The sequence below is a fragment of the Myxine glutinosa genome, chromosome 1, assembly GCF_964187855.1.
Source record: "Myxine glutinosa chromosome 1, kmMyxGlut1.1, whole genome shotgun sequence".
Lineage (NCBI taxonomy): Eukaryota > Metazoa > Chordata > Myxini > Myxiniformes > Myxinidae > Myxine > Myxine glutinosa.
This window is the reverse complement of record NC_136261.1, coordinates 361,863,495-361,887,720: the sequence shown is the minus strand read 5'-3', so window position 1 is coordinate 361,887,720 and position 24,226 is coordinate 361,863,495. Positions and strand designations below refer to the sequence as shown.

General features: G+C 42.1%; 1 protein-coding gene and 1 long non-coding RNA gene across 3 annotated transcripts in view; one reads left to right on the top strand and one right to left on the bottom strand.

Annotated features, from left to right (window-relative positions):
• LOC137413198 (15-hydroxyprostaglandin dehydrogenase [NAD(+)]) overlaps positions 1 to 24,226 on the bottom strand; it is a 519,074-nt gene that overhangs the window by 5,507 nt on the left and 489,341 nt on the right. The window lies entirely within an intron of this gene.
• Positions 17,169 to 23,416, top strand: LOC144889837 (uncharacterized). Of its 2 annotated transcripts, none has more exons than XR_013622103.1 (6): positions 17,169 to 17,400; positions 17,710 to 17,864; positions 18,400 to 18,543; positions 18,872 to 18,972; positions 22,132 to 22,516; positions 23,152 to 23,416. It is a non-coding gene; the product is annotated as an uncharacterized LOC144889837 (long non-coding RNA). The 2 variants fall into 2 exon arrangements; XR_013622102.1 differs by having other exon boundaries at positions 18,400 to 18,547.

Genomic DNA, 24,226 nt, shown 5'->3' with positions numbered 1-24,226 from the left:
TGGCAACTACAAAAGCTGTACGTGAAGCTTGGTAACCGGAAAACAAAGACAACTGTACCAGTCCACCTGTTGGTTGATCAACTGGACAACGGTTTGGTGTCGTGTCTCCCAGCCATTCATGCTCTCAGCAGTTGCGACAGTACCAGCAAGGTGGGTCCAAAGCTGTCTGGCCTGAAAGCATCCATGGATCTCTCCCTACTGGAAGGGTTTGGTGAAGATGAACTGTCACCACAGATGACAAGCAATGCTGAAAAGTTCCTTGTGTCTGGGTTAAAGAAGACCGACTGTTCCACTTTCGATGAATATCGATGGGAGCAGTACCACAACTCCAAGAAAGAACTGGACTTCAACCAGCTTATGTGCTGTTCATCAACGATACAAGAACACATAAAGCGAGCATATTTGCAGTGTAAGATGTGGTTGCAAGCCCCAACTCCTGCAGTCACCAATCCAGATCCACTCCAGTATGGGTATGAAGCAACGGATGTTGGCATAACACCAGTGATTCTGCCAGTATCGTGCAGGCCCGATGACCTGCCCCCTCCATGCAAATGCCCAACATCATGTATGAGTACCAAAACGTGCACTTGCAGAGAAAGGAACATAAATTGTGTGACGTTTTGTGGCTGTAGTAAAGCCAAAAAGTGTAGAAATCCAAATAATTAAATTCCAAAATAGGAACAATATGCAAAAGGTACAACAGGGACAATATGATAAAGTGTCATACATATGTTGTGGCCTTGGTGGTATTGTATAATTGTGGTGCGTAACATGCTGAAAACGGTTTTTGGTAATTATCTTAAAAACCATTACCGTTTGGATATGACAATGTATTACTGACCCCCCATAATGTGGCCATTCCGCACATTTTGAGTGGTCAGGCAACCTCCTATGTCCAACGGTTCTGGAGATAGTCGCGGCGGATGGTAGTACTTCGTGCAAAAAGGGCGTGGTCATTTCACCCATTTCGCCCGCAATGGGAAATGTGTAACCAACCAAATATTGTTCCTGGACCTTCAATTAGTGGATTCCTGAAGAGTTAGCTCTGGCCATACAATTGCATACAACACCCCCATGAGCTACTACAATAATATTAATGTAAACCAGTAAAACATTTTAAAACAAGAAGGTCACTCGGTACAGCCCACAGCTCCACCAGGCTGAACAGTTTACATTTTGTATCCCACTGATAAGCTAGATATGCATTCAGTCCTATACCAAAATCTAATCAGCTCGTCACCGACACAATTCAACCACCAAATCTGTCCATATCCAGCTCACAGCTAGGATATTTTGAGATACCCAGCTCACAGCGAGGATATTTTGAGATACCCAGCTCACAGCTAGGATATTTTGAGATACCCAGCTCACAGCTAGGATATTTTGAGATACCCAGCTCACAGCTAGGATATTTTGAGATACCCAGCTCACAGCTAGGATATTTTGAGATACCCAGCTCACAGCCAGGATATTTTGAGATATCCAGCTCACAGCTAGGATATTTTGAGATATCCAGCTCACAGCTAGGATATTTTGAGATATCCAGCTTACAGCTAGGATATTTTGAGATACCCAGCTCACAGCTAGGATATTTTGAGATACCCAGCTCACAGCTAGGATATTTTGAGATACCCAGCTCACAGCCAGGATATTTTGAGATATCCAGCTCACAGCCAGGATATTTTGAGATATCCAGCTCACAGCTAGGATATTTTGAGATATCCAGCTCACAGCTAGGATATTTTGAGATACCCAGCTCACAGCCAGGATACTTTGAGATACCCAGCTCACAGCCAGGATATTTTGAGATGCCCAGCTTACAGCCAGGATATTTTGAGATATCCAACGCACAGCCAGGATATTTTGAGATACCCAGCTCCCAGCCAGGATATTTTGAGATCTCCAGCTCATAGTTAGGATATTTTGAGATCTCCAGCTCACAGCCAGGATATTTTGAGATCTCCAGCTCACAGTTACGATATTTTGAGATATCCAACTCACAGCCAGGATATTTTGAGATACCCAGCTCACAGCCAGGATATTTTGAGATCTCCAGCTCACAGTTAGGATATTTTGAGATATCCAACTCACAGCCAGGATATTTTGAGATACCCAGCTCACAGCCAGGATATTTTGAGATACCCAGCTCACAGCCAGGATGTTTTGAGATACCCAACTCACAGCCAGGATATTTTGAGATACCCAGCTCACAGCCAGGATATTTTGAGATACCCAGCTCACAGCCAGGATATTTTGAGATACCCAGCTCACAGTTACGATATTTTGAGATATCCAACTCACAGCCAGGATATTTTGAGATACCCAGCTCACAGCCAGGATATTTTGAGATCTCCAGCTCACAGTTAGGATATTTTGAGATATCCAACTCACAGCCAGGATATTTTGAGATACCCAGCTCACAGCCAGGATATTTTGAGATACCCAGCTCACAGCCAGGATGTTTTGAGATACCCAACTCACAGCCAGGATATTTTGAGATACCCAGCTCACAGCCAGGATATTTTGAGATACCCAGCTCACAGCCAGGATATTTTGAGATACCCAGCTCCCAGCCAGGACATTTTGAGATACTGAGCTCACAGCCAGGATGTTTTGAGATACCCAGCTCACAGCCAGGATATTTTGAGATATCCAACTCACAGCCAGGATATTTTGAGATATAAAACTCACAGCCAGGATGTTTTGAGATACCCAGCTCATGGCTCGAATATTTTGACATACCCAGCTCACAGCCAGGATATTTTGAGATACCCAGCTCACAGCCAGGATATTTTGAGATACCCAGCTCACAGCCAGGATATTTTGAGATACCCAACTCACAGCCAGGGTATTTTGAGATACCCAGCTCACAGCCAGGATATTTTGAGATACCCAGCTCACAGCCAGGATATTTTGAGATACCCAGCTCACAGCCAGGACATTTTGAGATCTCCAGCTCACAGTTAGGATATTTTGAGATCTCCAGCTCACAGCCAGGATATTTTGAGATCTCCAGCTCACAGTTAGGATATTTTGAGATATCCAACTCACAGCCAGGATATTTTGAGATACCCAGCTCACAGCCAGGATGTTTTGAGATATCCAACTCACAACCAGGATATTTTGAGATACCCAGCTCCAAGCCAGGATATTTTGAGATATCCAACTCACAGCCAGGATATTTTGAGATCTCCAGCTCACAGTTAGGATATTTTGAGATATCCAACTCACAGCCAGGATATTTTGAGATACCCAGCTCACAGCCAGGATGTTTTGAGATACCCAACTCACAGCCAGGATATTTTGAGATACCCAGCTCACAGCCAGGATATTTTGAGATATCCAACTCACAGCCAGGATATTTTGAGATACCCAGCTCACAGCCAGGATATTTTGAGATACCCAGCTCCAAACCAGGATATTTTGAGATATCCAACTCACAGCCAGGATATTTTGAGATACCCAGCTCACAGCCAGGATGTTTTGAGATACCCAACTCACAGCCAGGATATTTTGAGATACCCAGCTCACAGCCCGGATATTTTGAGATATCCAACTCACAGCCAGGATATTTTGAGATACCCAGCTCACAGCCAGGATATTTTGAGATACCCAGCTCCAAGCCAGGATATTTTGAGATCTCCAGCTCACAGTCAGGATATTTTGAGATCTCCAGCTCACAGCCAGGACATTTTGGGATCTCCAGCTCACAGCCAGGATATTTTGAGATACCCAGCTCACAGCCAGGATATTTTGAGATACCCAGCTCACAGCCAGGATGTTTTGAGATACCCATCTCACAGCCAGGATATTTTGAGATCTCCAGCTTACAGTTAGGATATTTTGAGATCTCCAACTCACAGCCAGGATATTTTGAGATACCCAGCTCACAGGCAGGATGTTTTGAGATATCCAACTCACAGCCAGGATATTTTGAGATATAAAGCTCACAGCCAGGATGTTCTGAGATACCCAGCTCATGGCTCGAATATTTTGACATACCCAGCTCACAGCCAGGATATTTTGAGATATACAGCTCACAGTTAGGATATTCTGAGATACCCAGCTCACAGCCAGGATATTTTGAGATACCCCGCTCACAGCCAGGATATTTTGAGATACCCCGCTCACAGCCAGGATATTTTGAGATATCCAGCTCCCAGCCAGGATATTTTGAGATCTCCAGCTCCCAGCCAGGATATTTTGAGATATCCAACTCACAGCCAGGATATTTTGAGATCTCCAGCTCCCAGCCTTGATATTTTGAGATCTCCAGCTCACAGTTAGGATATTTTGAGATATCCAACTCACAGCCAGGATATTTTGAGATACCCCGCTCACAGCCAGGATATTTTGAGATATCCAGCTCCCAGCCAGGATATTTTGAGATCTCCAGCTCCCAGCCAGGATATTTTGAGATATCCAACTCACAGCCAGGATATTTTGAGATCTCCAGCTCACAGTTAGGATATTTTGAGATACCCAGCTCACAGCCAAGATATTTTGAGATCTCCAGCTCACAGTTAGGATATTTTGAGATACCCAGCTCACAGCCAGGATATTTTGAGATCTCCAGCTTACAGTTATGATATTTTGAGATCTCCAACTCACAGCCAGGATATTTTGAGATACCCAGCTCACAGGCAGGATGTTTTGAGATATCCAACTCACAGCCAGGATATTTTGAGATCTCCAGCTCACAGCCAGGATGTTTTGAGATATCCAGCTCACAGCCAGGATATTTTGAGAAAAACCAGCTCACAGCCAGGGTATTTTGAGATACCCAGCTCACAGCCAGGATATTTTGAGATACCCAGCTCACAGCCAGGATATTTTGAGATCTCCAACACACAGACAGGATATTTTGAGATACCCAGCTCACAGCCAGGATATTTTGAGATATCCAGTTCACAGCCAGGATATTTTGAGATATCCAACTCACAGCCAGGATATTTTTAGATATCCAGCTCACAGCCAGGATATCTTGAGATACCCAGCTCACAGCCAGGATATTTTGAGATGTCCAGTTCACAGCCAGGATATTTTGAGATATCCAATTCACTACCGAGACCAGGTAGTCACCGAGGGGACCACGTAACACTCTGGCCCAATATCCCTGGCCCAATATCTACTATGAATCCCAATTTCCCAATATCCCAATAGTTGCCTAATATCTACTATGAATCCCAATTGCTAATATCCTAATAGTTGCCCAATATCTACTATGAATCCCAATATCCCAATATCTACATTTTAATTCTTTCAACTAGGATTTCAACTAGAATTACTGCTAGAACAAGAAGAATTACTTCAACAATCCAACAAACCACCACTAACCTCCCTTTTTATTTATTTATTTTTCATAAATAAACAAATAAAAAATAACCTGGTCTGTTTATTGAAAATAAAAATAGTTCTCATATGTCTTACTGTCTGGTGTTTCTCACCCACTGTGACTCGCTCTCGTCAATTCTCACTGTTTGTCTGAGTGCAGGTGTCCTGTTTTACTCCTTCCTCTGTTGGTGTGTCTAGAGATGCCCTCTGTTGACAATGGGACAATGATGTTGTCAACAACCAGGCCACAACATAAAACAGAGATCCGCAACATCCTGGCCGATTAACATGTCCACACTCGCCACCCGACGTTCTTCTACAATGACATTGTACACGGCACCACAACAACGATTCTTCCCCGCTGCCATTCCACTCTCAACCACATTTCCAGCGAAGATCACATCACTATATTTCACACCTTACCTCCCTGGAACAGCTGGTGGTCCTCCGAGAGATGCATTCCGATGTTAAATCACTTCAGCACCTGAGCACTCATTGGCCCTCCATGGAATCGCACCAAGGACTTACAATCACACAGACAGACAACAGAGGCGAACCACAAGCCCCAGAACCCAACCAGACTCGAACTCACTTCCAAAGGACACCACTTCTCCAGACTGGCGCAGTCTAATCCACAGTCTCTATATGCCAGCTCATTTATTAAACGAAATGCAAACAAAAGTCGTTTGCCAACAAAGGGCAAATTCTGCCAACCTCATGCAGAAATCAGCACCCCACCTCTCCAATTACCTTCTGACATTGGAAGGGATCCAATGTGATGACCTCGTCTTCCTTTCAACTCGGAGCACACTGACGTCATCTTACATTTCTCCCGTCCCATATGCACTGGACTAAAGGAATTAGGATCGTATTCTATCCTACTTGTCAACCCACAGCAATATTAGCAATTAGATAATCATTTTAGGAAATAGAGAAAAATTAATGCAGCAAAAATCAGCGCAACTGAAAAATTGATATCCAAAATCAACATAAAACCAGGCAGTTTCTCACCAGCCCAGCTACCATCTTTGTTTGCTCTCCCTCCAGTGGCATCAGTCGCTGGTTCGCTTGCTTGACTATTTCCTTAATTGTCCTCTGTCCTTGTAGCTTCAAGACTACAGCTTTAATGCTTCAATATTTCAATACCACTCCAATCCTTCCTACCTGTGCTTTTACCTAGCCCCTTCCTGTGAGCCTATTTATTTTCTCTTCAGGATCACCTGTCCTGTTTGTTTCTACCTGGATTTCTGTTTTCCTGTGCTTTATCTCACTGGAGTTTCAGCACTGTCCTAACCCTGGTCTCCATCTGCCTTGACCTTGTAGTTGTCACTACAACTCCTGCCAGGCTAGCCTGTTTCACCGCTGCCTGGCTCTTCATCGCTTCCTCTTTCCACCACCCCGAACAGTTTCCAATAGTCAGATGGGAAGGTTTCTCTTGTCTAGAGCTTTGTCTAGAGCTTCCTGGCTTGACCTTGTAGTTGCCACTACCCCTCCTGCCAAGCCTAACTGGTACCTGCGCTCTTCCTTTTTCCTGGCCCTGTCCCTTCCCTTGGGTCTTCTTCGTTAGCCCGCAGCCTATACTTTCCCTGGTATGCAATGGCATACCCCATCTTGTCTCTAGACTGCCCTGTCCTGGGAAGTTCTTGGTTTTACCGGCGTTGCCCTGCAGCAGCCTAACCTCACATCCCCCCCTTCCTGCTAACTGACCCCTATCCTTGGTAGATCAATAAAACAACTCGTTACTCCGAGCCAAATAGGCCTGCACTTACAATTTGTTCGTGATCCAAGCACGAAGCGACGAAAGGGGAGACAGACAAAGCCTGGGTGAGTGAACAGAGCTCAATTTGAAATGACCCCTCAGCATGAAAGCTCACCTTAATCAAATCAGTGCTGGCCAGCCTCTCTCCGCAGGGTCTGTCTCTCAAATCTCACTCAGAGTTGGATCCCACTTCTGACACCAGGATGTTGGGAATCAAACCAGGTTCCACAACAATCAAAGAGTAACAAGCAGTTTATTAAAAGACCAATCACAGCTGTGGAGAATGGTGGGAATATACAGCTCAATCAAACAGCATAGGTCCCAGACACTCTGAAAATGGCTTGGAAAAGACAGTCCTTATATACATTTGAAAACAGATAAAGGTCTCCGCTAAACCTGCACATTCAGCGCTTTGAGACAGAATGGGCTAACAGCCCCTACCGTGGTTCCATCCTGGGGGAGTGCTGAGCTAAAGGGAAAATGTGGGAGCAAGGCATTGAGACATTCCCAAGACCTTATCTTCTCAACCAGACCTTCTTTCGAGGGCACAGGGTTGTGAAAGATGTGTTTTCACGAGGGAGTTTAACAGAGCAAGCAGTTTCTACATTCCTTGCCACAAGTTTGGTTGTAAAGCATATTCGAAAAGCCATGTAAAGCTTAATTTCAACATATAGTGGTGAAGCGAACATTATTAAAAATACAAACGTTAATCACATAAGCAGGGCCGTCTTAAGGCATGGGCACACTGGGCAGTTGCCCAGGGGCTCCGAGTTGCCCAGGGGCCCCACGATTCTTGGCGCACCATGCTGCCATATTGTTCATGAGATCTTTTGGCAGAGTCGATAATTGCTCGACCTCTCGCTGGGAAAGCCTGGGATTAAGTTACGAAATAAGACTGCAGCAGATTACATTTCATTTTATATGCAAATGGTATAATATACATTAACCTTATTTCATTAAGATTTCCACTCATTTATTCAGTGTGTAAAATACGAAACAAGTTTCACTGCGCGTCCCGATTGCCATTTGTTGAATGACGTCACGCACTTCTCTCAAATATATCCAGCAAGTGCCATCAGCATTTCACAGCGCCAACTATTTGGCTTGTCACTTTTGTGAATTGTGAATAGTGAGCATCTTCCATACTTATGTAATAAGGTATGTACAGTTTAAAATCGGTGTCAATTATAATGCATTAACAACCAATATTCACCCTTTGCTACATCAGGATTCAATGACTGGAAACACAGCAATCTTATTGTAGAACATGAAAATGGAAAAGAACATCGCAAGTGCATGATGGCATATTTGATTCGGCATAAAGAAACTGGATGTGTAGATTCTTTATTAATCAAACATCAGCGCTCAGAGCAGGAGTACTGGCATAAAGTGTTGACATGTGTGGTTTCTGTCATTCGCTTTCTTGCCTCCAGATGTTTGGCATTTCGTGGAGAGAATCAAACTATTGGTTCGGCAAAAAATGGAAACCTTTTAGGTATTCTCGAGCTGTTGAGTGAATTTGACCCTTTTCTAGAAGAGCATCTCAAACTGCATGGAAATGCTGGAAAGGAGAACCCATTTGTGAGGAATTTATTGAATTAATGGGTCAACATGTTCTTTGTGCTATTCTTGAAGAAATAAGAGTCAAAGTATTATTCAATAAGTGTGGATTCCACTCCAGACATCTCACACATTGATCAACTGACATTTACCGTCCGGTACATTCGAGGATGTGAGCCTGTGGAGCGTTTCATCAAGTTCATCGCCATCTTTTCTCATGGAGCAAAGAATCTAGCAGACACTGTTGTGGATTTCCTGAATGGGAAGAAAATTCTGCCATCAAACTGCCGTGGTCAGTCGTATGACAATGCCTCAAATATGTCTGGACGCTGTACTGGATTGCAGGCATGGATCCATCAACTGAATGAGTTCATCATCTATGTCCCCTGTGCTGGACACAGCTTGAACTTAGTGGGAATAAAAGCGGCAGAGCGCTGTCTACAGATTGTAAAATGATTTGACTTTGTTCAGCTCGACTTTGTTCAGCGTCTGTATTCCTTTTTCTTGGCTTCTACACATCGATGGAATGTTTTGGCATCATCTTTAGGAATAGATCATATTGTGGTCAAGCGTCTGCCTGACACGAGATGGTCGCCACATTTTGATGCTGTCCATGCTCTGCATAGAGGTTTCGAGAAAATTAAACATGCACTGGATTCGGTATCAGCTGACACAGCCCAGGAAGTGAACACAAGGCAAGAGGCAGAAGGATTGAGCGAGAAAATAGATAACCTGGAAACGATTTTTCTGACAATTCTTTGGAACGACATTCTCGAAAGAGTGAGCAAAACAAGGTCCTGCAGTCAAAAGATGTGGGCTTACTTGTTGCCATGAATCTTCTTGAGTCTCTGAAAACGAATCTTCAGGAAATTAGAGACAAATTTAGTGAATATGAACTGAAGGCCAGGAGTAGGTGTCCAGATTCGGATTACAGCGATGTGAAGAAACGGGTGCGAAAGCGAAGTGTACGTCTTACTACATATGTCGGATCAGAAGAAGAGATACTTCTAAACAAAAGTGAAAAGTTCAGGGTGGAAACATTCCTTCCTGTTCTGGACTCTCTGAACTCTGACCTGACAAAACGTGCAGATGCTTATTCATGGATTGGAAATCTGTTTTCCATCTTCAGTCAATTGAAAACGATTGGTTCTGATGAGTTAAACAAAAAGTGTGAACACTTGGCTAATGTGTATCACAAAGACCTTGATTATGGTGACCTTCTAAATGAATGCCAGCAACTCAAGCACTATATGGTTCTTGATGAAAATTGTGACTCTCCCTGCGTTGTACAGAAAAATAATTTCAGACAACTTGAAATCTGTGTTTCCCAATGTTGAAATTGCACTCAGTGTTCATGTGCATGATGGTGACCAACTGTACAGGGGAACGTTCATTTTCAAGATTGAAGCTTACAAAGAATCAGCTTCGCAGCACAATGCAGCAGTAGTGCTTTCACTCATGGCTTTCACTCATGTGCATGGAAAATGACATCCTGAAGACTATTAACTTCAAGCCAATCATAAATCAATTCTCTGCAGAGAAATTTCGCAAACGTTTGCATAATAATAAATAATTCATACTGTTCCATCTCCGTCTGTACGGTGTACCAATTATTATCATTTATATGTTGAAATGTTTTTTTTCCAAGGCTTATGTTACCGGTATATTGTTGAAAAGTTTGTGTTGATTAATCCTCGCTTTACAGCATTTTTTTTTATTTATGTTTAAACTGATTTTGTTGAAAGTACCAATAAATCTAGAGGTTTAATTTTATTGACCGTTTACATTTTTATTCCCGTGGGTGGGTGGGAAGGGGCCCCCAGTGGATTGCTTTGCCCAGGGCCTACAATGCTCTTAAGATGGCCCTGCATATAAGCCAAAAGGTCATAATAAAAGCATGTTTCCGACACACACGTAAGATAAATACAGTTTCGACAAAAAATACAATTGTGAACAATTACTTAACTTCGAGTGTGCGTGAAGGTCGGGACAGCTTTGAAAAACCGTGACTTCCCCCACAAGATCTCCAACCTGAATGGCATGGCTGACAACATCTGTCTGACAACATCAACATCATTATATAAAAAGAAAATAATTTTAAAAATTATTATATTTATTATTATTATTAATGTTATTATTATTATTATCCAATTATTATTAGAAAAAAAATATAAAATATATTGTTATATTTACTTATATCTATATAAATAAAACAGTTTGTGTGTGTGTTACCTATAGACTCCTAAACGGAAAGGCTCACGTACTTGATTTTTGGCATAGACATGGCCATTGGGCCTGGGAAGGATATGGCCTACCTAAAAATGACCTTTGATGACGAGATCCATATTTTTTATTCATATTTAACTAAGCGCATTTCAGCGAGGAACATTATACACTGAATCTCAGCCTGTGCCAGAGCAGCTCACTGATTTGCTCAGAGCGATCACGTGATGTTCCATCCTCGCCGCCAGACTCGCTCACGTACTTGATTTTTGGCATAGACATGGCCATTGGGCCTGGGAAGGACATGGCCTACCTAAAAATGACCTCCGATGACGAGATCCATATTTTTTATTCATATTTAACGGTGCATTTGAGAAGAATTCTGGTATTAACACTTTCTGGAGCATCTAAATATCTATAAAGCTCAGTTGACTTTTTGCTCCACCAAATAACAGCGAAACTGAGTTGAGTAAAGGTGAAAGTTCTACAGATGCTGTGATAAATAACTACCTCTGTCGGTTTGAATGTTTGAAGGAGAATAGACGTCTGGATCAATTTTTGAATTAATTTTATATCCCGATTTATAGATTCACCTTCCCCCCTCCCTTCCCCTCCCTCCCGTCCCCTTCCCCCCCTCCTCTCCCCTCCCTTCCCTTCCCTACCTTCCCAGGCCCAAAGGCCATGTCTATGCCAAAAATCAAGTACGTGAGCCTCTCTGTTTAGGAGTCTATAGGTAACACACACACAAACTGTTTTATTTATATAGATATATATATATATTTCTTTCCATTAATTTTGACTGGAAAACAGCCAGTTGTTAGAATTATATGTGTTTTAAAAATTAAAACACCGATTTTAATTGTGATATATATATATATATATATATATATATATATATATATATATATATATATATATATATACATATATATATATATATATATATACATACATATTAATAATAATATACAACCATTGGCCGAGTTAAACGTTTTAATTGAATATAACCTTTTTTTATTGACTCCGCCCAACCACAATTTTTTTCAAAATGGGGCAGATAGCGCGTGGTTCTCGAACAGGACGGAGGTATTTTGGTGTACATCTTCACCTAATAAAGAATACATCTTCACCTAATGTGTGTTGGCGGCCATGTGAATGAGGGACAAATTATGCGGTTTTTTGAAAACGAGTTGGAACCACGATTTATTTAAAATGACTGCTTTTTTATCGAGTTGTTCTAATATAAAATATTCTAATATAAAATATTATAAAATATAAATAGGCTGAGTTAAACGTTTTAATTGAATATAACCTTTTTTATTGACTCCCACAAACCACAATTTTTTCAAACTGGGGCAGATAGCGCGTGATTTTCAAACGAACAGGACCGAGCTATTTTGGTGGCATTCAAATTCGAGGTGATTTGTTCCTGAAATAGAACCGACATTAAGACCATGACTGGCGTAAGTACAACAAGCGTTACGCCTAGGTCCCCCGTCGGTGAAGTGGTGAGTTGACAAAGTGGAAGACGCAGGAAACATGGAAGAGTCGATTAATATTTGCGAGTGGGTTGGACACACCCACACACCAGATTAGAAGTTAGTAGTTCGTTTATTTTTCAAGATATTCCACTCACAAGGTTCTGACATATATGGTGGCGGCCATCTTGGATGTTGACGTGGCGACCTAATTTTCAATAGCGTTCTTCCTTATGCCGAGATACAGTCGCGCACCACATTAGAAGTGAGTAGTTGGTTTATTTTAAGATATTCCGCTCACAAGGTTCAGACATTTATGGTGGCGGCCATCTTGGATTTTGACGTGGCGACCCTATTTACAATAGTGTTCTTCCTTATGCCTAGATACACCCACACACCGGATTAGAAGTTAGTAGTTCATTTATTTTTCAAGATATTCCGCTCACAAGGTTCAACGCACGCACACACGCAAGCACGGACGGGCGCACACACGCACACACGGACGGAGGGGAAAACCATAGTCCCCCTTTCGCTCCGCGGTGCGACGTGGGACAATTACCATGTGTTGCCTATAGGACAACAACCCTAACAAGTTACGTGTGTTGCCGGCCCTGGGAAGGGGGGGGGGGGCGGGAGGCGGTTAGGAAGGGGGAAAAGGGTTGTTCGGGTAGGTGTGTTTTACATAAATCAATGGGTTGTTATATTTCATTGTATTTTTTTTTTTTTTTTGTATAACAACCCTAACAACTCGATGGATTTTAGTGGTGTTATAACAAAAAACCCCCCCAAAAAATAAAACAAATGTGTAACAGGAAAAAACGAATGTTAAAAAAAAAATATGTAACAACCCATCGATTTATGCAGTTGCCTCCTTACCGTTCATTATTTATTTTATATTTACAATTAACCATGTTTTAATAATGACTGTTAATACTTCCTTTAATTTATCCTCAGACACAAAATAAAGAAACCTGCAGATTTTATCTACAAACTAATCATTTACAACAGCATCTACGCAGAAAACACAATATGCAATCCATAGATGCAAAGTCTTGTCGGAAACAAGACAATCTTCCACCAACTCGGTATGTGCTGATTAATATGATGGTATTTTCATTCTGTTTCACTTTCATTGTTTATGTGTGTGTTTGTGTTTGTTTAACAATTCGAGTTGTTAGGCTTCACAGGTGTCCTGTACCTGCTTGCAAAAAAATGATCACCAGAGTGGACAAGCACCTCAAAAAAAAACATGGCTTGACAGTAAGTTACTTTTTGATGCAGATGTTATTTCACATTCATTTATGCATGGGAGTGATGTATGAATGAATATTTTAAATAATTTATTTTAAACTTTATTAATTTTCATTCTAATTCCTTTGTGTCATGTATTTTCAGACAAAAGAAGTACTATATAATATTTACATGGGTATTGTTAAAAATCGAAATAGCACTTTAGGGCACGTTGAGAAGTTGGTGGCAACTGCATCAGGGCTAGGGCAATTTGAGGAGCCGGGGCCAAGTACAAGAGGGCTAGGGCAAGGTTTGTTTGGACAAGGGCAATATTCTAATCTAACTAGATACCTCACTGCAGAACTAAACTCTGATGTGGAAATAGAAAGATATTTTAAATTTGAAGAAATATGCAACTCCAAAGCAGCATTTATGGGCTTCGTCAAAGAACTCAAAAAAATAACAAGATGTTTCTTCAAGATGTAAATACATAAGAGCTTTGACAATAATGGAGTTGGCTATGGGTAAGTTTTCAATGTATTTTCTTTCTTTTTTTTCATTGATACTTTGTTTTTTTTCATTGATATGCACTACGTCTTACTCATGTGGTAGCATCATAAATGTTAATTTCTATTTTCTTTTTTTCTTTTAACTTTGGCAAAAGAAGAAAAGCATATTGGAGTCTCTGACGAAACTGCTACTCAGGGAGCTGTGGAGGAAGTGGAATAGACGTGTGGCAAATTAAGTTCTACATCAGAAGATGAAATAGAGCTGCAACAACAAGCTGAGGAGGAACAGTTAGACTATCAACACGTTGAAGGACCCTCCAGTTGAGTTTGATGGAGACGTATAATCGTATATCTTCAAAAGAAGTTAATGCTTGAAGAAGATGTTAGGGTTGCGTCCTCGCCAAAATGTGACGACGACAATGACGAAATTAATGAAAATTCTACATTCCGTTTTCATGATTATCAATACAACTCCAAAGACAGTGAGGAGGAGGAAAACAACTCCGTTTCATCAACATGTACATCCACATCGACACATACATCTCCTGTTCCACCTACAACTCCAACTACGCCAACTCATTCGCCTGCTCGACCTACTACACCTCCACAACCTGCACCTCCCAGAAAACATTGCCGAACACACCGAACAACTCTACATCGACTGTTCCACCGACAACTCCACCTATGCCAAGTACTCATCCAGCTACACATGCTACACCTCCACAACCTGCACCTCCCCAGAAAACATTGCCGAACACACCTAACAACTCTACATCTACATCTTCTCCACCTAAAACTCAACCTACGCCAAGTACTCATACTGCTCGACCTGCTACACCTCCACAACCAGCACCTCGCCATAAAACCTTGCCCAACCCACGTAATACTTCTACATCTTCTCCACCTACAACTTCACCTTCGCCAAGTACTCGTACTGCTCGACCTGCTACACCTCCACAACCAGCTACACCTCCACAACCAGCACCTCGCCATAAAACCTTGCCCAACCCACGTAATACATCTACATCTTCTCCACCTATGCCAAGTACTCGTACTGCTCGACCTGCTACACCTCCACAACCAGCACCTCGCCATAAAACCTTGCCCAACCCACGTAATACATCTACATCTTCTCCACCTACAACTCTACCTACGCCAAGTACTCGTACTGCTCGACCTGCTACACCCCCACAACCAGCACGTCGCCATAAAACCTTGCCCAACCCACGTAATACATCTACATCTGCTCCACCTACAACAAGTACTCATCCAGCTACACATGCTCATTCTTCACATCAGCAGGTACATTGTCCTAATGCTGCACCACCTGCATCTGCCTATTACACAGTTGTTCCTTTTGTTGCATTTGTTCGTTGATAAAAAATTTATCTGTTAATTCTTGTCATTCTCAGATTCCAAGAAAAGCTATCATTGTTTTGCTTGTCATTGCTCGTCATTGTAATTGTAATGAGGGGCCACCACAACATGACTACTAATCAGTAGGAAATAGTCACTTACCCCCGTGTAGTCGCTTCAGTCAATAAATTTTGACGTTTTGAAAACGAAAGTGGGGAAAACGTATGCGTGCAAAACCTGCCTAATGTGTTAGTGACCATGAATCATGACGAAAACGGAAACGGAAAGAGAATTCCAGCTTTAGCGACTCAAGATCATCCCATAATGGATCGGGGTTAAGATAATCAACGTATATGTGCCTCACCCAACATTAACCTAAACAATAGAAGGTATGTGCCTCACTAACTAGTGACTGATAATTATAAAAGCCCAAATTTCCCACGGTGAATACGATGAGCGGAAATGGCACAAACACTCCAAGCAAAAATGGCACGGAGTTGTACAAACGTTTTTTTCGGCGAAACAAAACGTGTATAGACATTCTATTATGAATTGACAGTAACTAGACACAATAACCAATCACCGGATAACAAAATGTCATTTTCCATAAAATTCGACTTGAGCAAGAATTGCACGAAGGTGACGATATGCAGTAATACTTGTGTAAATTCACTATTATGGCCCTTGATAAACAACTACAATGATATGTGACGGTTGCAACGTGCAACAGCAACACGCATGTCAAATAAATCGTGTTCCCTTTTTACAGACGGGTGAAGATGTGGCTATTTGGGATGAGCACGACCTTTGCCATCATGTCAATTTGGTCCTGGGCCACCATGAAACGGCTGGAATAAAATGGATAATTGCGGGCTGGACAAAACCTACAAATGTTGTTAGAGCTATCGGTCGCTGTTTCACGAGTGTTCCACTTGTCACTGGTGAAGCCAGAGCGCAGATTGCCTGATGCGCCCATCATGCAACCACCACAAAATCCCTTGCCACATCCACAAGTTAGGGCAGTCGACGATACAGGTGACGCTCGCCAAACTCAAGAAGACGTCGGTGAAGCGATGCATATTCCGGGACCTGGTGCTGCAGTTGCAGTAGGTGACGGAGATGACGAGCAAGAAGACGTCGGTGAAGCGATGCATATTCCGGCACCTGCTGCTGCAGTTGCAGTCGGTTACGGAGACGACGAGCAATCACAATCACAATGATTTGTTTGTGTACGACGACGACGACGACGACGACGACGTACATGCACATCCATGACAAGACCATTTTGCTTAATGAACCCTGACCATCGTGATTTGAACGTGAATAAACACACATTGTCAATGTTAATCGCACATTACCTGACCTGAAGTGTCGTGTCGCACACAACACAACAGCAGCTTGGTAAATTTGTTTTTGTTTTGTATAACTTGAATTACAGTAGTCACTACAAGTAAGTGTGCCTTCCTTGTTTCCCACATCAAACTTTAACATTGTTGAATAGCACATACATACATACATACTCCCATTGCATCATTGAAGCAACCATTGGACAAAAGTTGAGGCACAATGTGCATTTTTTGCACATCCTTCGACTTGTATCGTATTTATCCCTGCCCCAGTTTACCGGATAGGTAAACACAGGCCGGAAATGTGGCGTCATTACATAATTTATTCCATGATTCAATTACATCACATAACTTATCACATCACATCATTCCATGATTTGTCAAACAGAACGTCATACATAATGTGTCTTTCTCTTTCACTGCTACAAACCTATTATGCAACTATCATGTAGTTATCCTTATATAAACAGGTCGAAGTTACAATGTCTGTGTCCCTGTTTGCAGACTTTGCAAATGGATAAAATAAAGGCAAGATGAAGTTGACGCCGGAGTGGAGCAAGCATGCTGCCTTGTGGATGGGCAAATGGATCAGACAAGACATGAATGTGAAAAACAAAGAAAAAGTTAATTTCTCTTTTTTACTCAAATGAATGACAATCGAAACACGTTAGCACGAATTCATCTTTTCTAATATGGAATACTAAGATTTATTGTATACATACGGGGTTGTTTTGTTGTTATAATATAATATTTTGTTGTTATATTTTGTTATATTTTTTGTTATTTGTTATTTATTTTGTTCTGCATATTGTTTGTTATATATTTTATTTTGTTACAATATTTTGTTGGTATATTGGTGATGGTGATGTAATGGTTGGTGTAATGGTGATGGTTGATGATGGAAATGAATGTAGAAGGAAGTAGAGGACGGGGAAGACCGAGAAAGACTTGGCTAAAGATGGTGGAAGAAGAAATGCGGGCAAGGGGGTTAACAAGGAGAGATGCAGAAAATAGGGCAAAATGGAGAAGATTGTCATGGGGACCGCAAGGCTAACCCCCGCTCTAGCAGGTAAAATGGCCTTTAAAATGCATGTTGTTGTTTGTTGTATTTTGTTGGTATAATATAATATTGGTATAATATAATATTTTGTTGGTATAATATTTGTTAATAAATATTTCTATTCTATTCCATGAAACCTTCCAGCTTATTTAAAGTGAACATGCATGTTGTAATATGCACATTATTGAAAAATACAGTACAGCAAATTATGTTAGTGTACAAAATAATACATGGTATATGGATGCAATATTATTGAATAAAACGCATCGCAATATAATCAACAATGCTGTATTAAATTATATCATTTTGTGTGCTCAATAAATAGGCACTACAATTTGGTTAATTACAAATGTACACTACTTGGTATCTGTATAATAAATAAATAATCCGTGACAAAGGTGTATTGTACACGTCACATGTCCTTTCAACATCATGTAAATATTGTTTTTCCTTCCATGTAACTAACTGCGTGTACGCAATTCTTTGTTCCTTCGGTCATTTGTGATGACTGTGCAAATTCACATAATAATTAATGATTTTACAGATGCCACACATCATCATGAAAAGTCTGAAGGAGAATAACTTGGAGTCAACCGTGCAGCAAGTCATGCGTCGCAGGACCAGCATCATTTCATTGACTCGTCTGCGTAGCATCAAATGCCAGAATTCGACCTATATGATGGCCCAGGCAGGTGAAGTGTACGACTTACACTTACTGTACGTGTATTTTCAATGGAATTATTATTATTAACAGTGCCATATTACTACTTATTCAGAATGACTTGTAAACCTTATATCTTAAGTAATAAAGCATGAATGACGTCGCCGTCATGGCATTTGTCATTGCAAAGCAAACGGTCTTTTGCAGCATTCAAGGAAATCATTAATGATTATGCATTTTTTAAAGCTACTTTCATCAGTATTGAATGCAATGTTGACAATTTAACACCCCATCTATCCAAATAATGAGGATGAACCAACTAACTAACTGATTGTCAAATATTGATGACTTGCAGATTCTTCATATAAAACAAGTGACACCCACAAGGATGCCAACATCAGCAGGTGGAAAAATAAGGAAAGTTGAGATGTTATTTCATCGCATAATACTGCTCAGGTGCGTATCATTTGTTTGTGTACGGTGTCACAAATGTAGTGAGTGTGTTCTGTATTTGACACAATGTTTAAATCGTGTAACGTATTCCTTGCACCTTTCCATCTTTAGCAAATGTTGATTGATTGACTGATTTGATGTCGTTTCATGTAAAAAGTACGTGCTGTGCTGTGCTGTGCGTGTGTAATAATTAATGCAGCAGTATTCGTAGCAATTTGCTGTCGCTCAGCCTGTCTTAAACCTGACTATGCATTTGCATTTGCATTGTTGTTGCAGTGAAATTCGTGATGGCTCATTGTTTTATGTCAAAGGTAAAACAACTAAGGAGAACAACGTGATATTCCGCAAGCAATCAACGGTGGATTGGAACATTTGTTCTTATCAACGAACCAGTGGACACCAACAATCACATGTACAGAGTACCAATGGTCGAAACAGACTTCCGTTCCTCCCCGTTATGCCAGATTGGCTAGGGATTAAAATCGTTAAGTACTCACAGGCTCGTGTAGTCGAAGGGCAAACGACAGCCTTGTACGCCGTTGTTGGTGATATGACCCTCAGTCACCAAAGCATCGATGTTGGATGTGGCAATCCAGAATGTGATGGTGTCCACTCCAACACGAAAACCTGCTTTGCACTGGACACTGGAATGACGACTGATATGTGTGTTCAGCAGCCGCATATCATCTGCTCAGCTGAACATATCAGGTGTCAAGTATTTATCCAGAGACCTGGGTACATACTTTATGCATCAGGCATACCTCATGGTAAGACAATCACTGTTTGCAAAAACGTTAATATTGTTACGGTTTCACGCGACCCTCCTGCCCTTACCAAGGGGAGATTAAGCCCCTTGTTATTTTTGGGTCGTTGCAACCGAGAGACTTGAATCGCCCCTCCCGGGCAGACGCAGGGTAGGGTTCCGGGACAATTATCGCACGTACCGAAGTACCTACGCCGCCGCGGAAGTGGGGATCAAGCCTCGCACGAACCACGCGTAATTTGAGTACGTCCGAGCGGATGGCGCGGCGTACCACGTGGTCCGTGCAGATCTCTGGTATTGGAACCCGATTCGGGTGGTTTTATTTGTACCACGCTTAGTCAATGATGGAAAACACAAAAGCGGTAGAATCAAAGGAAGAACACAGGTTTAATAATTATTTACACTACTATGTAGAAGTCGAAGAGAGACAGAGCAGAACTTAACCAGTCTTAACTTATGCCCAGACACGGGCCCAATCACACTCACAGGGGGGAAATGAAGGGAGGATGATGTTCACGCGCTGAACACGCCGACTTGGTCGTCCAGGAACGGCTTCGCCCGGCGTGGCTCTCCCCGGTCACAGCATGTCCCTCGATGAAGGCAAGCAGGCGGCGGGAGGGATCCTTGCAGTGCGTCTCTCGAACAAAGGGGCAGAGCAGGCAGGCGGGAAAATGTACGCGTCTCTTGCCAGGCTTGGCGGTTTCTCACAGCGCGATGAATTAACGGCGCGCTTTTACTCGGGTAACTCAATAGAGGTTCTGCCTCAAGCTCAACCGAGCGTTTAACTTGTAAGAGCGCCTCATAACTTGGTTCATGCGCGTCTTCTCTCTCTCTTTGAACTCTCTCAACTCTTGAACCCTCTTTCTCTTCTCTTTGGTTCAGTGCACCTCCGTCAGAACTTGTTCAACTCTCAAGCGCCTCTCCCATAACTACTCAAGCTCATCACCCAGCACAGGTCCTCCATGATTGTGGGACGGCAGTGAGTGTTCAGGGAGCTTTACAGAATCTACAGCTAGGAGTGCACCAGCTGGGAGCACAAGCTCCTATACCACCACTGCCCTCTCCAGCCCAGGTTAAAATCTGGACTCAACATGCGCCTGATGACGCTGCACCAGCAGCGCGACGCCCTAAATCAGGTAAAGTGCGGTAATGCATATTTCAGTGACAATCCCGGCTGCCTGGAGTTGGAAGGACAGCTGAGCATCGAGGCTATGGTAGCGGAGGCACGCACGGCCAGTCGGCCTGCAGCATCCGGAACCAGAGCCCTACTAGATGCTAGTGGTTGCATCTTCAAACGTGAACAAGTTCAGGTGGCTCCCAGGGATATTGCACTGAACCATGTGGCCGAGAACGCTGCGCACCACATTACGTGGAGTATCGAGTCATCTAGCACCACGGTCACCTATGACAAACATGTTAATCATGTGGTGCACACAGACCACACTGTGGTGGCGTTGCCACCACACCAAGCTGTATACCCGTTGTTCATACACCAGAACGGAATGTTGAACATTAGGGACTGTTACGCCTTACCTACAACCACGGTAGGCGGTAAACTGCTTACTGGAGTTCTCAACACGTATGGTGTCGCCGACGGACCGGCGAAGGACATCAGCCGATACCTCCGCATGAGTAGAGAACGGCAAGTTACAGACTTGACTTACATTCTTTATGTAAGAATGACCTTGTTCAACTCTCTTTATGCACCATTGGACAATGCCTCTCTCCTCAGAACTTGTTCAACTTCTTTCAGCGCACCTCTCCCATAACTGGGGTGGGGGCTTTGCGCAAAGGGTTTTATTGCCACGCCCTTAGCCCCCATCGAATGTTCTAACCTTCCAGCCATGATTGGCGGCTCGCGCTTACCGTCGGCTTCTCCTCCGCCTTCCTTCGGTCTTGCCTCGACTTGTCAGGCCTGCCTCGTGTTAATTTGCGCCAAAAACCACAGTATCGAGGCGGCATAAGCAATGGAAGGACCTAACTCTCATTATTCTACTCAACGCAAAACTAACACAGGAAAAGGACTATGCTTACACATACTAAGAAATAACTGAACTATCGTGAGGCTACGTGTTGTAGTGTGACTAAACTATGAGGGGGAAATTAACCTATATTGTACAAACTCAAAACCGCAACAATATCATTGACTTGAACTTTTAGAATTAATTTGTTCTTTTATTTACCATGGTTGGTGGAAATGTTCTTGTAACTAGATAATGCAAATATCAGCTGAAGCAAAACATTTACAGTCAGTGTCATTGTTATGAGGGGCCACCACAACATATGCAGTAATACTTGTGTAATTTCACTATTATGGCCCTTGATAAACAACTACAATGATAAGAGACCCTTGCAACACACAACACGCATGTCAAATAAATCGTGTTCCCTTTTTGCAGACGGGAGAAGATGTGGCTATTTGGGATGAGGACGACCTTTGCCATCATGTCAATTTGGTCCTGCACCACCATGAAACGGCTGGAATAAAATGGATAATTGCGGGCTGGACAAAACCTACAAATGTTGGAGAGTTATTGGTCGCTGTTTCACGAGTGTTCCACTTGTCACTGGTGAAGCCAGAGCGCAGATTGCCTGATGCGCCCATCATGCAACCACCACAAAATCCCTTGCCACATCCACAAGTTAGGGCAGTCGACGATGCAGGTGACGCTCGCCAAAGTCAAGAAGACGGTGAAGTGATGCATATTCCGGCACTTGTTGCAGTAGGTGATGAAGACGACGAGCAATCGCAATCACAATCACTTGTTTGTAAATGACGACGAGGTACGTGCACATCCATGACAACAGACCATTTTGCTTAATGAACCCTGACCATTGTGATGTGAATGTGAATAAACACACATTGTCAATGTTAATCGCCCATGACCTGACCTGAAATGTCGTGTCGCACACAACGCAACACAACACAACAGCAGCTTGGTAAATTTGTTTTTGTTTTGTTTAACTTGAATTACAGTTAGTCACTACAAGTAAGTGTGCCTTCCTCGTTTCCCACATCAAACTTTAACATTGTTGAATAGCACATACATACATACATACATACATACATACATACTCCCATTGCCTCATTGAAGCAACCATTGGACAAAAGTTGAAGCACTATGTGCATTTTGCACGTCCTTCAACTTGTATCTTATTTATCCCTGCCCCAGTTTACCGGATAGGTAAACACAGGCCGGAAATGTGGCGTCATTACATAATTTATTCCACGATTCAATCACATCACATCACATAACTCATCACATCACATCACATCATTCCATGATTTGTCAAATAGAACAACGTCATACATAACACGTGTCTTTCTCTTTCACTGCTACAAACCTATTATGCAACTGTCATGTAGTTATCCTCATACAAACAGGTCGAAGTTACAATGTCTGTGTCCCTGTATGCAGACTTTGCAAATGGATAAAAGAAAGGCAAGATGAAGTTGACGTCCGAGTGGAGCAAGCATGCTGCCTTGTGGATGGGCAAATGGATCAGACAAGACATGAATGTGGGAAAAAAAAGAAGTTAATTTCTCTTTTTTACTCAAATGAATGACAATCGAACCACGTCAGCAAGAATTCATCTTTTCTAATATAGAATACTAAGATTTCTTGTGTACATGCGGTGTTGTTTTGTTGGTGGCTAATAAACAAAAAGTTTTGTTCATTTGGAGCTTGTTTGTCAATGGAGTTTGAAATATATCTATGTTTGTCCATACAGTGCATTCAGAAAGTATTCAGACCCCTTCACTTTTTTCACATTTTGTTATGTTGCAGCCTTATGCTGAAATCGTTTACATTCATTTTTTCCCTCATCAATGCACACTCAGATTTTTGAAATTGTTGTGTTGTTATTATTAATATTACAATTATTATTAATAATATAATTAACTGTGTCACGATTGCTTGAACCAGATGATACTGCCTTGCCTGCACCTTGTGTTAAACGAGGAAGGCTTGCTTGCTTGCACAGTTAAATATTCTGTGTTGGTACTACATATCGAGTTTATAGGGCAGCCATCGATACTAGCTAACTGGTACTCGTCCTCCATCGATGGTACCTAGTAGTAAGTATTTGTCTTGCATCGATGCTATGCAGAACTTGGCCTCCAACCACTGTGATGTAAATGTAAATGTGTACTCAGCAAGCATTTGTCAAAAACACTCTCCGAATCTGTGTAATAATGCAAATCGTTGCCTCGGCTCAGGTCTCTCTCAGAAGATGTTGATAAATGTTTAACACACATGAGCCCTTTCCACACAGGTGTTATACAACGTACGACGTGACAATACAACATTGTGATGCAGTTTCAAAACAATAATATACTTGTCCCTCAAAAGTAATAGAATAGTACACCTCCTCACATCGTGGTGGTCACACTGTAGATGGGACCGTCATGATAAAAAAACATTTTGCCTTTACAGGAACATGATGACGGATGCAGATCAAGGCGAAAGCATGATGGACACGAGGAAAAGGCAA